Source organism: Oratosquilla oratoria, chromosome 11, assembly GCF_046742065.1.
Source record: "Oratosquilla oratoria isolate Oo_2021 chromosome 11, ASM4674206v1, whole genome shotgun sequence".
NCBI lineage: Eukaryota > Metazoa > Arthropoda > Malacostraca > Stomatopoda > Squillidae > Oratosquilla > Oratosquilla oratoria.
Window position 1 is genome coordinate 56,699,645 of NC_134787.1, and position 11,259 is coordinate 56,710,903.

Sequence of the window (11,259 nt, forward strand, 5' to 3'; positions counted from 1 at the left end):
AAGGGTCACCCTGTTCCCTGTTATACTGTTTAAAGTACCTGATAAATATATATATCTATGTGTGTGAGTGTGGTGCATGAAATGATAATTATTAAGTAAATACAGGTTTGAAATTCAAGGGTTCAGAAAACACTGGAAAATGTGTCAACTGTTTTTCCTCTTTGAAATGTCGTCTGAGATATCTTTCACTGATCCATCTGGTGACACTGTATGGTACTGTACATGAATTACAAGATGGAATGTAGTTGATGTGTGATTGGTCTGTTACATCCATTATGTTGGAAAGAGTGGATTTTTACCTTGTTTATCTGGTACTATAAGAGTAAACAACTAATCATCATATGCTGTGGTTATCATGATAAGCCCATAAAAGGTGTCAAAAGGGGAGGTCAGGACTGCACCATAAAATGCCGAGTCAAAGCAGTTTTATTTCTCACATTATACATGTGAGTGATATACAGGGTTTGTTATTGTTTTGCAGTTTTTTAAGTATTTCATTGAAATTTATTATTTCTGTATGAAAAGCAGCTGAGGATAATAAGACAGGGTAAACACAACATGGTTATATATGCCCATCTATTAGACATAAATGTGAATCAGAGAGCATAATTTGGCTGGGTAAATATGCTTCAGTTTGTTTTAAAAGCAGAAATGTTTAAGATTGTTACATCTCTCCTGTTTTGAACTTATTTTGCCTTCAGAACTGAATTTCAAAGCATTGTTTAGTGGTATGAAATTTAACCATTCAGTTTTTAAACTGTCCTAACATACTGCTTCAAACTAAAGAAATGAAAATATTGAAGTTTGTTTTAGTTATGAGTAACATTCTCAGTAAATATAGATTGTAAATTTATTTGCTTTGTACCAAAGATATTTTGTGTAATTGATTCCGTAGCAAAAAAATACTTCAAACCACAGTATAGTACTATATATGATTAAAATGTTTTGTTATCATGGATTCAAGCAACCATTAAAAAGAATGCAAGAGTTATATTACAAGTTTAGAGACATTTTTAAGCTCCTAGACCATCTTTATGAAGGTATTATAAGAGCCAATTCGGTGTTAATACCATTTCAGTATTGAATAATGACCAGATCTTAGATGTGCTAGTATTAATCTTATGTCCTGGAAGGGATTTTTCTTTGGGCTTAATGTCTGGGAATGTTTGATGAAGCATTAGATTTGTTGGTCTAGTTAGCAGTATTTAATTTATGTGTATGTTGGATTGATATTTTGCAAAGTACTGGGAGTAGGTGATTAATGTATGAGTAGTATTGTACATCCAGTGGGCTGTGTTTTCATAATGTAATGTGATGGCTAAGTGAGATTTAGTGCTCTTGCATAAATCTGTGTGTGTGTGTGTACATTAAATGGGTTTTCATTGGGTAAAGAATGGGAGTTTGTTTGATTTGGCCACCTTTGTTTTATAGGAGAAATGGCCTTAGATATAAATATGCATAAAAATGTGTGACATTCTATGGGGAGGCTCTTAGTTTCTGTGTATAATGCCTTGTTGGAATGGTTTTGGTGCAGCAAGTTATTAATTTTTAGCTTCGATTATTTACTTTTTCTTTCTTTGGGGGAGGAGCTATGAAAATGTAGTAAAGTGGAGTTGTTTGTATGCTGAAGTATTGAGTGTGTCTATTGTCCAAGTTGCTGGCAAATGAAGGTTATGCATGCTTAATGTGAAGCTGAATATTTTGGAGTTTTTGATGGTAATTTTTCATTCATTTATTCATTGTGTTACTAAAGGTTATTTTAGGGGACATAGATGTTCTGTTTTGTGTTAGCCATATTTCTAGCGCTGTTAGGTATATTTTGAATGCTTTTAACCACCATGATTTATTTGTGGTTTTGTACAATTATTAGGTCATCTGCCTATGTAAGAACTTTGATATTATATTCTGGTTTTGGGGAGGGGAGGTCATGTATGAAAAGGTCAAACAATGTCAGTGTAGTCTTTTGGTCTGGTAGAAGTTTGTTCAGAGGTACTGCATTTTCAGTCAGTAAAGGCATCTTCAGCCATTCTTGTGAATTTCATTTTCTATGACGTTTTTTTTTTTTTTTTTTTTTTTTTTTTTTTTTTTTTTTTTCTGTTGACTGTCTTGGGACAGTGTCAAATGTTTGAATTGTATCTGTTGCCACCAAAACTCATCTGTCCAGTACCACTCAACTGGTCCATTGTCCTGGGTCTTTCTTGCAGAAGACCCATGTAGTGTTTGTTGAATAATGATTGAAAGCAATATGCTGGTCTTTGAATCCATGTTGATTTGGTGAGGAAGGTACGTGTGTTTTGATTCCTTCCTGGCTCAATCTTTTCACCAGTATTGTTTTGAGGCCCTTAGCACACATTTATCAACTGTACCTGAAGTAATCTATACTACTGTTGCAAGCGTTTGTCACCAACATGCAAAAGGCCCAAGGAATAGCTACATTGTATAACCCATCATCAAGTTAAGTTGTACAGAGCTGTAACTATTCACGAATGTTAACGAAAAGTGTTGATAAGTTATCCTATTGCATTTGAATACTGATGCTGCTAACTATAGTAGTAAAATATAGAAAAAATAATTATTGGAGGTGATTGTGATATAAATTGCTAGTGTACAGTGATGTATTAATAATTATTTGGTTGTGACTGAGATTGAACCCAGACCTTTGAAGACTTTGGTTTGATAATAGTTTAATTGCCAGCTAGTTATTAATCATCATGGTTGCTGAAGGTTGATAATAATGAATATTTTTGGAAATAAAGATTAACAATCTTTTGTAGTTATGTGGTTTTCATAATTTACAGTATTTCTATATCATCATTTCATTATTGACATGGGTAAGTATTACTGCTTAACACTTCTCAGTTAGGGTAATCACATAATATGAACTATTAGGTAATGCAGGATAAATTAAAAACTTTAATATCGATAATGTGTAGCCACACAAGAACTCCAGAGTACTTTTGACCAACAACATTTAGCTACAGTTCATAAACTGTACTTTTCATCTTGAGTATTTCATTTTTGTGAGTTTAAGAAAAGGAAGCTGCTGCATTATATTTTCTGACAAGGTATGTCAACCATGTCATTGAGCATAAGACCCTAGGAATGTACCTATATTACCAAATAAAGAATGAGTGCAAGTGAGTATACCCACCAAAAAAGAGGCACAAGTGAAAAAAATGTGTATGTATATATGCATATACATACATACAAAATTATGCAATAGCTTAAAACTGAATACAGGGTGTCCCAACACTTTAGCCCCCAGTCCAACTTCAGAGAGGTTGAGAGAAACCATGAATAAGAGAGGAAAATTATTATTCAATATATGCACAGCTACAAAGCTTTCAGTACGTGTTCACAACCCACAACCGGATGTGGGTCTTCTACAAGAGAGATCAGGGGCAGTGGACTGATTGATATACGTACATACACAGGGTGTCTCAGAATAGAGAAGACATTAAAAAAAAATCTTGAAGCTAATATAACAGAAAAATATATTTTTGAGATCTCAGACTGAAAGGGTGCATCCATTAGAGTCAATGATCCATACACTGCAGACATGTTTGAAACTGACAAATGGAGTTTGTCATTCACCCTAACACATGCTTCCTTCTGGCACAAATCTTTAGGGTGGTGGCCACTTTCTGTTCAGTAATGGAGTAAAGACGATTCTCGTACACATGCTCTTACAAAAAAAAAAAAAAAAAAAAAAAAAAAAAAATTATGGGGTGATTCAGGTCAGGTTAATATAGAGACCACTCTTGTTTGTGGCACTTGCTGATCAGCTAATGAGGGTGTCAGGGGTGCAATTACTCCATTGTGGTGTTGTATGTAGAAATGCTCCATCTTGTTGAAACCATTACACATCTCAGTTCATGCATTGACATGCCCCAAGTGCCCTCGCAAACTTGTTGGACACTGCAAAGTAACACACCTTTATGACAGCGGCTGCCTCCTTGTCTGTATCTTTAAACCAAAATGGTTCGATTATGCCATGCCTGGAGACTATCACCCAGGCTGTGCATTTCATAGAGTGAGTCTCTGAGGCAGCTCATCTGAGGTTTGTGTCCCAGAACACCTTGTTCATGTTATTGACACATCATCAAGAAAGTCAGGATCCTCTCTGATCTTGTTTTTGAACCACCAACACATTTTGCCATTTCATCTGGTGTGAGTTCATGCTTAATCAAGATTCTGTATAGGTACAGCTGAAGATCCTTGATCATGACTCTTTGCATTGATGCATCTGAAAGAACCATTTGGTTATATCTTTGGATGGATTTTTTTGGACTTCCGATAGAATCCTTCACCACATCCATATTGTCAGATCTTGCAGTCAGCTTCCTTCTAGATCTGCATGTTTCTCCTTGTTAAGGTTGTTTACTGTTCCTGTGACTTGAAATTTGTGTGTCCAACAATAAATTTGTCTTTTCTGGGAATAGTTGTTGAAAGTTGAAATTCATGTGAAATGGTGTTTGCACCATTTTGAATGATGTCCAAGTTAGTAATTTTTGTTCATGGCATTGACTGCTGATTATTAGTTGTTATGGTCTCATCAAATCTGAAAAAAGAACCTTGATATTGGCAGAATTGTTAGCAGTGACATGGATTATATGTATTTTGAGTGTGTGTATTGGAAAAAGTGGTATGGAAACTCAGGTTGAACTGGGAACACAAATATGATCCGAGACAGTTGCATGGAAAGGGTGGTCAGGAAACTTGGGTTGAACCAGGAAAACTGTTCTGGTGGAGCAGTTGTTCTTCCATTGTCTATATCACTTCCTCTATTCTCTCATGTGTCTATAATGTTCTGGATCCAATGCATAAGGGGTCTTCCACATGGCCTTCCATCAAGCTGCCATTTTGTAGATACTTTCTTGGTTCATGGGTTTGATACGTCTGCACCACCATAGTAAAACCCTCTCTATGTAGAAAGAAAGCGGACTCAATCTGGAGAAAGTTCTGAATTGTGGTGTTTCCTAAATGGTCAAGTCTTGTGATTCCTTTGAGAGCTTTCATATCAGCTGTCTGTACTTTTGACTTGGTCTTTGATACACTGTCCCAGTTTCAACTACATGAGTGAGCATCAGTCAAAGAATGGTCCCATATATTAGTAATTTCAGTCTCAGATATGTTTGGATGTCTCCATACTGGATATAACATGTTTAAACTTGTGCTGTACTTAAGTATTTTGATGGTTTATTTCCTTTTCCATAGGCCTTCTCTTGTTTACTTGAGTACCCTGGTACTTGGAATCCATTACTTGTTTCAGCTGTTTTTATCCAATGAATATATAATAATTTACTGATACCCATGATAATACAAGAATATTGGATGTACTGGCAAGGTATTCAACTGAAGTTAGATACATTTTTCAAATTTTCACATTTACATTAATACTAAAAAATATATTTCTCAAGCTCATTCTTAATGTTGAAATATCTCCTAAAGCATAAATATTCCTTATCTCTGTGAACCAGATTTATTATGATTGAACATCCACCAACATGAAAATCTGCTTTGCCCCCAGTATTTCTCAGAATAGAGATGGAATGACAAGAGCTATTCGCATGTATAGAAATAGTGCCTTGTGATATGAAAGGGTCAAAGTCTGGCTTCGTGCATTTGAGCACCACAGATATCATCCGTAGGATAAGACATAACAGGAGCTTTGTTTGGAAGATAATTTTTGTTAGGAATTGGAGCCCAGTTCCTCCGGTTTATTTTCAAGAGGGTTCAGTTCATTCACCCATTCTATCCATTTTTGTTAATGTTATTAGCCAGTACTGGTTTTGGAACAGATTAGTTACTTTGCATTTAGAGAAGTGATGCTCATAGCAGTTACAGTAACTACACTGGAAAAGAGTTTTTTTAGGCTTTCCGTATTTTGAATCATTATTAGAATGCATGTTTTCACTACTGTTCCCATATCATTTGATATGACCCCCCCAACAGTATTAGAGCTGTGATTGCTGTCATCATTAAATGTATCATAATTATTATTGTTGTTGCAATCTTGAGGCCTGAAGGATTCATTCTGCCAACTAGTATTTTAATGCTCCAGAGAATATTTCTCAGTTGTAGTACCTGCTGTAAAAGATTAGATGAGTGATCCTTTGAAGATGTCCTAATATCCAGGTCAACACCATTCTTGAACTGCTCAATCATAGCTCAATTAAATTAACTGGACCATGCTAACCTTGAATCATTGTTGGCATGATTTTCTGATGTGTGCAGCAAACACACAAATGTGAGTTTTTTTAAATTACAGAATTTTATCCAATAGATTTTGAACACGGGTTACATGCACTTGGATTTAGTTACTCTCAGTGATAGTCAAAGACATAAACCTCTTGTGCTTTCTCTATAACTTGGGTTTGAATTAAAAGGGTTGGATAGCCTCCATAAGTCTCCAGCTATTGAGCCACTTTTTCAAATTGTAAGAATAGTACTTCCAGCTCTTTCTCTGAGAACTTTGTCTTGCGTATCAAGTAACTTCAAAACATTTTCTTGACTATCAGTGTTTGTTGTATGGTTAGATTGTGCGGCTTACTGGACCTTTTTATAATTCTACTTCTGCTGGTTTTAATTGAGACTCGATTTTCTAGGCCTCCTTTTGTGCCTGTATTTTTGAAGTCCCAATTTTGTGGGCCTATTTTTGTGCCTATATTCTCCAAGTCTCAAATTTTATGGCTCTGTTTTTTCAGCCTTTATTTTATTTATTTTTTCTTCTTCCTGTTCTTCTTCTGCACTTCTTTTCTTCTTATTCTTCTAATTTGGTCCTTAAGGTTTAGTGAGGCTAAAATTTGTTCCATTGCCTTTTCCTACTCCAGTACAAATAAAGCATTAAGAATAATGACAGGATGCACCAAAGCCACACTAATAAAACAGCATACAGAAACCATAATCTTCCCCATAGAAAATCACATGGAAATGATAGGTTTATAGCTTTATGCAATTGCCCTCAACCCCCACTCACCCATCTCGTTACACCTCACAAGCCCAGCAAATAGAATGCAACAAAATCTCCACCAGCAGCATACTACTTGAATGTCTGCAACAATCTACCACCTGCACTACATTCACAATTACGTCATAAAACAAGCACATGAGTACTGACCTCCAAAAACCCTATTCCATCAAACCCTTCCAGACATTGACCATATTAGAAATTTGGTCTCAAGAGAACCAAGAACTACATCAGCATGACTACATTACCAGCATAGAATGGGTCTGGCCATAAAAGCAAACTGCCCCAGATGTAACCATCAGATAGAAGACACTGAACATTTCACTACTCTGACTTTAACCATACCCAGACAACAACAGAATATTTCTTGTACTTGAGTGACATTGGGCCAATCTTGTGTGCTGTTGCCAGTTACCTGGGAACCGTGGATTTCCTGCAATTGATTAAAGACTTAGTATTTTATTTTGGAAAAACAAATTATTCACATGAGTAAACTTAGTGATAAACTAGAAGAGATTGATTTGAAAATAGAAAACAATTGGTAACCTCTGCTTAATCCTCTGATAAAATGTAAATATTCCATTATACATGTTCACCTACTTCATAAATGATATTCAATGGATAAAGAAGGGGTGTCAACATATGATAGGATGGGGGTAAACCAGCTTTGGGTCTTAAGTCCTGTTGTGGAAGCAATGTGCCTTGCTGCATTGCCCTTAACCTGAGCAGTGGCAGGGGATAGTGATGATCCCTCTTCCACAAGAGGAATTCGATAGATTTTTGTGTGTGAAGTGGGTGTGTGCTTTGATTCAATCACCTAAGTATAAAGGGGAAAGTGTTTTTATATATGTAGGATTTTATATACATGGTATATAATGTATACACTCCAATGACCTTTTCCCCCTTGTAAGGGAAGTGGTTGAGTCAAAACATTCCTTGACTCATTCAGGAATAAATGTAGATACATATATAGCAAGTTTCACAAACTGGAAACCCATAGCCTCGCAATGGCTGGCAAGATTCTCCATAGATCTCTTGGAAAGAAATATTGGGCTGTTTTCTGTGTTGTACTAGTGTAGGACTATTTCCGATTTATAGACAAATAGTAGTTGGTGGAGGGGAGTAGTCACAGATTTTTAGATCTCCTTATGTTAGAATGTGGAGGAAATGCAATTTAACTTGATAGAGTCTTGAGCCCTGTCTGGAGAACAAAAGTCAGTCCCACAAAGCAGCACCTCCAGATGGAGGTTAGAATGTTAACAGGTTTTAAAGATTGGCAGCAGGAAAGTTATTCTGTCATCCATCTTGCAGGACTGACACTTGCAAGCCCCATCATCGGTCCCAGTATAAGCTAATATACAGTATGTATATGTATGTATGTGTGTATGTATAGATATACATAAATATTCACACATGCACACACATATATTCATACACATATATATATATATATGTTGCCATAAATTTCACTAAGTGGAAACTCCACAGCCTTATAGCAGCTGGACTGTTTCTAGGTCCGTAGCTGAAAGTAGTAGAGAGTAGTCACAGATTGTCAGCTCTTGTGTGAAAAGGTGTAAATCATAGAGTTTAAGTTAATAAGAGATTTTGGGTCTAGTACAGAGGCTAAGCATCAGCCCCATAGGTCTGAACTTTTTGGAAGTGAGGGGTTGATGGGTTTAGAAATGGGCAGCTTTGCTGTCCAACTTGCAGGAACATCACATATAGGTATACATATGTATTTATGTGTGTGTATGTATATGTATGTATGTATATGCATACACATATACATTCATGCATGGATATCAGTACTTTCTGTCTCTCTATATCCATCTGATTGCCTCTATAGCACCATTGTGTTTACCCTGCACTGTATTCAGCTGATATGAATTCTGGTCATAGGTGTGTACAAATTATTTACAAATATTTCTTGGTTTTTATTAGCATGTACATAACTTGATTTTCAACAAGCAAATGGAATTGCCCCTCAGTCATATTCTCTGTTTAAATGGACTTGTCAAAATGTTTGGTATTTTTGTCTTTAGAAAAATAAACTTCATTTGTAAGGTCAAACTCGGTTGCTCCAAACTTCATAGATGGATGGTCATTGGATGAATGTCTTAGTTTGATTTATGGGGAGCTTAGAAAAGGGTTGGGGCTGCCATTGACAAATTCATTTGGACCAAATATGTTATTACTGTTGCCAGTTACCTAAAGTCCATGCGCCTTCTAGAAGAAAGACTAGGGCCAATGGATTGATTGATTTTATGAATACATTTGCTGGCTATGATGTCAGGCACAGCTGTATGGACAAAGCCCTGACAGGAATATTAATTGCTGACCCTACATTACATATACTGTATATTTGCAATGTATGTATATGTCTGCATGTAATTAAATGGCATAAATGGTCATTTGCATGTGTATTGTGTTGTATAGGAATTTGTTAATGGTACGAGGCAGTCTCAGTCAATTTTATTGTGCAAATGTGTTGAGAAATCTGGTGATTGTGATATTACAAATACTATATTTTCATACTTATTGAATATATTATATATAGTATTTATACACATGTATCATTGCTGTAAAAATTTTGAATTTGATTACTTAGCTCATGGTCATATATGCACCTTTGTGCCCATATAAACCCATACTTTTGTACACACACATCTGCACATCCCTGTATGTGTTTGGACACATGCATACACACACACAGACGTGCACACATACACACATGCACATATATATATATTGTATGTGTATACATTGTGGTAGTTTCAATATGTGTATATACCCATGCAGCCAAATATTTGCATACATGTATGGGCAAACATACCCTTTCACCACCGAGTGGATGCCATGGAAATGAATGAAATAGTCTGGCCGCAACCAAAATAAAAGAAAAAGTGCCACCCTGTCATAAAGGCTCTAATGCCACTGTTACTGAGCTGGCACAGAAATGAGTAAAATAGCGTGGCTGCAGCCATAACATAAGTGAAAATACTGCTCAATATGGAAGGGGTTTGTTGTGATTTTAAGATTGTGCTCTTTAAAGACAAATCCGTGCCCAATGTATTATTGTGTTGATTTGCATATGATGGGATTTTCATCCCCCAGATTTCTGTATTGATGGAAAATACATTGAAATGTAGAATATGAAAGAATTGTGTACAGACAAAAAATGTATGACATTACATTTTCAAAGTGGTTTGGACACTGAAGACATGATTGCAAAGAACCGAGGACCCAACCCCAAACTAGACACTGGAGAAAGTAGAGAACAGCAAGTTGCAATTCTTCTTCACCCAAAGCGGTAATGTTGTCAGGAGGTCAAAAAAGTGTTTTGTGTCAATTAATTGTCATTTAGGTCTTGTTTGGTTAACCTTTCTTTCTCTCCTTTTTGTTGCGTAGTGCAGGTGGAGGGCGACCTGCGTCTAATGCCACAGTTGTTCCCCAGCAGGACCACAAGCGGACGTCCTCGATGATGACTCGGGGCGGCGACTGAAAAAGGCGACTCATTGACCTGATGTAATTGTGGCTCTTGCCTTGCCCTGCGCTGCAAGCAATTACCTGCTCGAAACTTTGTACAGCGATAGGGCAGATAGTCAGTTTGTCTTATAGTGATTTAAATCCCTAGTTAATGTCATGGACGTAATTGTTATGTACAGAGTGAGTGTCTGAACCATTATTGTCATCAAGCAGCTCATACAGTAGATATTTTATCATTGCCATGTAATGTTGTATAATTTCTTTGTCGTCCAGGCATTTCAGTGCTCATAAAGCTTGCCTTGACTGTATTTTAGTTCTTGAGAATTTCATTTATAGTAAAAGAAGATCAAGTCAGTGTATTCCTATTTCATCTCATAACATTATCATATCATTCACTGTGGACTTTGAAAAATTATTTCATGTTTGGTATATATTATGTCCATTAAGAAGATATAAAGTATTTTTCACGAAGGCCATTTTGTATAAAGGTAAATGAAAATACATCTTTTATTTATCCTAACTGTTGATAATTATCTTAATGATATGGTTTCTGTACATTTTATTGAAAAAGGAGTCATAAGATAAGTTTAGGAATGATTCTTCAATTTTGGTAAGAAAAGTATAATAATGGCATGGAAGAACTAATGCTAAGTCTGAGGTAGCAACTGACTAATATTATACTTTCCTACAACAATCTGACAATAAATTTGTTCTTCCTTTTACCAACTAAAGTCCTGTAAGTGATTGTGTTTGACAGTGGGGTAGGTGGTATATTCTGGAAGCCCCTATTCACAACCCACACA

General features: G+C 36.0%; 1 protein-coding gene across 8 annotated transcripts in view; it reads left to right on the forward strand.

The window, feature by feature from the left end:
- Positions 1-10,955, forward strand: part of LOC143029839 (uncharacterized) — a 41,271-nt gene extending 30,316 nt beyond the window's left edge. For 5 of the 8 annotated variants that reach the window (XM_076192935.1, XM_076192933.1, XM_076192936.1 and 2 more), the window contains exon 7: positions 10,379-10,955. The gene's annotated coding sequence lies outside the window, so the exon portion shown is untranslated. The remainder of the gene's footprint in view (positions 1-10,378) is intronic. The other 3 variants (XM_076192929.1, XM_076192932.1, XM_076192931.1) reach the window with 3 other exon arrangements.
- The last annotated feature ends 304 nt before the right edge of the window (positions 10,956-11,259 follow it).